We start from the raw sequence: 4961 nt of genomic DNA on the forward strand, positions 1-4961 counted from the left end.
GGGCACAGTTTGAAAGCGGCTAGATGAATGAAAGGAATTAACCCTGCTATGAAAATAATAGGAAGTACTGATGAGTGTAAGAAGAGAGCCCAGCAAATGTTGAGCAAGTTTGGACAGTATTTGTCTTCCTTCTTATAGGTTCAGTTTTGCCCCTGAGAACGAATGGCTGTTCTAAGGAGATGGTATGTGGGTGTTTAATTCGGCATCTGTCCACAAGTCCGGGGGGGTCTTCCCACTCTCCAAAGTACTACTACTTCATCTTCTCCTCTCCCACCCCAGCCATCCTCACAGAAAAATGGAAATATGGGATCCCTTGGTCAAAAACCAAGGGTTAGGGGGAGGAGGTAATGTCATTATAGATTCTAAAATAGGAAGTTTTTCTCTAAAAATATTTTATACTTATAAAATGTAACAGGGATAGTGGTGATAGACAAAAAACAACATAAACTTATAAGTTGCAAAAAAAAAAATATAGTCTTGGTGCCATAATCTTATATAATGTGATAAAAATAAAACTTTGTTAATGTGATATCTTATTTGATCATAAGATTTTTCTGTCTTACACATCTAATTCATTTATTCAATCATCAAAATTTATATTTTTACCAACTTTATTTTCAAACAATATATGTAGTTGAAAGCAATGTTGGTCACTCTTGGAAAATGTAAGATTTTCAATAATTTTTGACCATTTTTAATTTTGAGCGTGACCTTTCTGATGCAACTATTATTAGAACTATTAAGATTTTTTTAATAGGCTGTAAGGACATTATAATGAATTTCTGATATATTATTTTGAAAATTAAATTCTTATACATTTGTAACTGATGATTCCTATGGAACAAATTTTCTAAAATGAACTGTTCATATAAATCATTTTCATGCAAGTTGAAATTTAATTTAAATATAAATTTACACAATATCATTTAATATTTCTTTGGAAATTTCCTGAAACTTGTAGACATCATACAGAAAAGCAAAAGTAGCTTCATGATTTTTATAGAATGCAAAATGTCTATTTATGTATTCTACTGCAGCCTATCCAATTACAGGAGATAATCATTTTTAAATAGCCTTCTTCACCAATTATTGGTTCATCTGATGCTTCCTATGTAAACAGTGTTTCCCCCCCCCACAATAGTAATGATCTTTAAATTTAATTTCTAGAAATTTTGAAGCCTGTAGATATTTGTTTTGCCTTATTGCAGTGGTTTTTCAAAATCAGAGATTCTAAACTTCTCAAAGAATTCTAAAGATTTCCTGATAGGCTTTATTGCAATGTTCCTGTGTCCACTTTCATTTTGTAATAAATTACTGACAAAGTTCACTGCCTAATGCTGGCAGTTTCTGTACCAGCATCCAGCTTGGAGAGTTAATACTTCTGCTAGACAAGCCAGCCTACTGTGGGTGCTGGTACTGCCCCCACCAGGAACCTTCCTTTCTCCTGAAGCTGTTGCTGCTGTTGTTGCTGCTGCTGCTGCTGGCTCTGTATAGACAAAGGCTAAAAGTCTCCATATATTATGATGAAAATTCAATCAGTGTGCAGGCACTGAATTTTACTCAATATGTTCTCAGTACGTTTATTCATACCCAGCATTATGTCAGGTGCAAGGGAAGATTTACAACAGGTATATGATAGGCCTCTTAAAACCTAAGGAATCAGGCGTCCCGCGTGTGTGCACCTAATCTCAGCTGGTCTGCCCGAGACCCCCCTGAGCGCCTACCCTAGTCCCCCGCGCGGTCCCATTTCCGCTCCAACAAGATGAAAGAAACTATCGTGAACCAGGAGAAACTCGCCAAACTGCAAGCACAAGTGCACATTGGTGGGAAAGGAACTACTTGCGGAAAGACGAAGGTGGTTCATAGAACAGCTACAGCAGATGATAAAACACTTCAGTTCTCCTTAAAGAAGTTAGGGGTAAACAATATCTCTGGTGTTGAAGAAGTGAATATGTTCACAAACCAAGGAACAGTGATCCACTTTAGCAACCCCAAAGTGCAGGCATCGCTGGCAGTGACCACTTTCACCATTACAGGCCATGCTGAGACAAAGCAGCTGACAGAAATGCTACCCAGTATCTTAAACCAACTTGGTGCAGACAGGCTGACTTGTTGAAGAAGACTGACTGAAACTCTGCCCACACAATCTGTGGATGGAAAAGCACCACTTGCTACCAGAGAGGATGATGATGATTGTGGAGAATTTTGATGAAGCAAACTGAATTGAGTCAACTTCTGAAGAAGATAAAACTTGAAGAAGTTACTGGGAGCTGCTCTTTTATATTAGGACTTCTCTTTAAAATTTTGTTCATAGATCTGATAAAATCTAAACCTCTAATATTTTTAAGCCCAAGCCCCTTGGACACTGCAGCTTTTTTCAGTTTTTGCTTATACACAATTCATTCTTCACAGCTAATTAAGCTGAAGAAGCCTGGGAATAAAATTTGAAACAAGATTAATAAAGTTCTTTGCCTAGGATACGGTTTTATTTTTTATTTCATTAACACTGATTTGTACACAGAAAGCAAAGTTATTTATAGAAAGCTAATCATGGCATGTAATATGGCTGGTAATCTTTGATGAAATTTGATTAAAGATTTTAAATGGCCATATAATATAACAAAGGTGGTATAAAGTTCTCATGTTTTAAAACTTGTCTCCAGCAGCCCTCAGAGATACAGTGGTGTAAGTAATGAGTATAATTAATCATAAGGGATGGAATATGCTTAGTGGGTGAGAAAGAGTTTCTCTTAATATTGTCTATAAGTATATACTAAGTGCTTTTAACATATTACTGCACTTAATTTTCTCTCATTTAATTCTCAACCTACAAAGTAGGAGTTAGTAGCTCCATTTTCTAGTTGTAACGCAAGGTTACCTTTAAAAAGTAGATGTAATCTCTTAATGAAAAAGTGATTTTTTCATTTTTTCAACTTACTATTTCAACTTCATTATTTCATTACTTCAACTCTTCTTGTAGGATATTCTGTAAGACCCCTGAAAAAACTAGTGTTTGTATTAGGAATGTCACCTCATCTTAAATTTAAGTTGTAACACTTTAATAGGGCTACTTTTTTCTCTTAAAAAAAAAAACTTTGAAATAACAGTAAAGTTAACATGTATACGTTTGAAAGAAATTTAGCATACAATATTTGTGCCTGAGCACCGATCAGGATACTGAACAGTTCCATCATCCCATCCATAAGGCTACTTAAAAAAATTTGTATTAGCAATCGTAATGTTGAAGAAACTTAAAAATTTACAAATGATAATTAAAATAAATGTGTCATCTTCATCAAGGCAAATAAAAAAAAACTAAGGAATCAAAGCTAAAGCAGAAGAGAAGAAAAAACAACATATTGGTAAGCGAAATAGAATAGTATGAATGCTGCTGGGGTCAAGAAGCAGCAGATCATGTTGAACCATGTTATCAGAAAATTTTCAGAAGTTAATAGAACTAGTAGTCTTAGAAAAAGAAGCAAAAAATGTGACAGTAGTCTTTGTATAGTCCATTGTGACCATTGTCAAAAACCAGTCTTGACATACTGATTCCCAAAAGTTACCCTCCTGCCAAATCCTTAATCAAATTTTGTTTGTAATCAGAATCAAGACTATGTTTAGGCTTTTAACCACAAAAACATTAGCCAAATTGAGCTCCATGAGAGCCGATGGTAATTAAAACTGTCACAACATTCATAAAGGCAGCAGCCAACATTTTCAAAGCTCTCACTGTGCCCAATACTTTAGGAAGAACTTTACATACACAGCTCACGTAATCATCACAACCACCTGAGTTATCATGATTATCTCCATTTTATTAATGAGAAAAATCTGAGGGTCAGAAAAGCTCATAAATATAGAGGCAGAAGATTCAGGCTCAAATCTGTGTCCTTGGTAACTCTAAACTCTGATTTTTAACCTTATGCTCTACATTCTCTTCCAAAGATGTAAAGATGTCAGCTCTCAGGCACAGCTCAATCTTTTTAATTTTGAATCCATTCTCCAACCATTCGAACCATGAAAGTAACATGAGAGGTCTCTAACCAAAAACTATTGTTTTTCTTAGAAAAGCTAGAGCTCAGAAAACCTCTAGGAAAACAAATTACGTCAACATGGTCTTGGGCTTATGCTAAGTTCACAGACTCCATCTTTTTGCTGGTCTCTGCAGTCGTAGCCTCTAAGGGATGATGATAATAAAATTTAAGCTGGGACCACGTATTCAAAAGAGGTCAGAGGACTGTAGGCTGCTTTCAGCCAACAGACGTGTTTTGCTTTGCCCTTACCAAGTTTTACACATTTAAGTCAGCATCTGTGCATCAGGATATTTCATATCAGAGATGAAATTCCCAACTATCTCTTAAAACTAAAAACCGAGGCTGCCTGGGACTCAATCACTTAAGTGTCCCAGTCTCAATTTCTCTTCAGGTCATGATCTCAGGGTTGTGAATTTGAGCCCCACCTCAGGCTCCATGCCCAGCATGGAGCCTGTTTAGGATTCTCTCTCTCCCTCTCTCTCTGCCCTTCTAACCCCTAAAATTTTTTTTTTAATTAAAAAAAAAAAACTGTGCCAATAGCAGACATTTCCAAAAGGCAAGGATGTACTGGTTGCCCCTTCAGGGGCCAGCACTCCCCTTGTGGACACTGCCCCTCACTCTTGCCCTGCCTAGTTCTTCCAGATGTTGGCAAGCCCTGCTCTAATAAACAGGAGAGATTGTTTATTTTCTTCCTTCGGGTCCACCACAGAGAGCAGTTATCTAAGAATCCATTTATTCTCAGCAAAGTGAATCATAGATTTCTGCTAACAAAAATAAGTCTCATTCAATGAGGATAAAAATTCCCCTACCAACAACATCGGCTGTGTCTCATCTAGGTTGGGTTTCAGTCCTGAGCTGAGGAGACAGTCAAAGGCTCAGGAAAAACAAACAATCCTCAGGGTGTGGGTCTGGAAAAAGTGACTGGGA

The 4961-nt window shown here is 36.7% G+C and overlaps 1 pseudogene; it reads left to right on the top strand.

The window, feature by feature from the left end:
- Window positions 1-312: 312 nt before the first annotated feature.
- LOC116855499 lies at window positions 313-2269 on the top strand (annotated as a pseudogene).
- Window positions 2270-4961: the final 2692 nt, after the last annotated feature.

The sequence above is a fragment of the Lontra canadensis genome, unplaced genomic scaffold (assembly GCF_010015895.1).
Source record: "Lontra canadensis isolate GAN:19392208 unplaced genomic scaffold, GSC_riverotter_1.0 scaffold103, whole genome shotgun sequence".
NCBI classification, from domain to species: Eukaryota; Metazoa; Chordata; class Mammalia; order Carnivora; family Mustelidae; genus Lontra; species Lontra canadensis.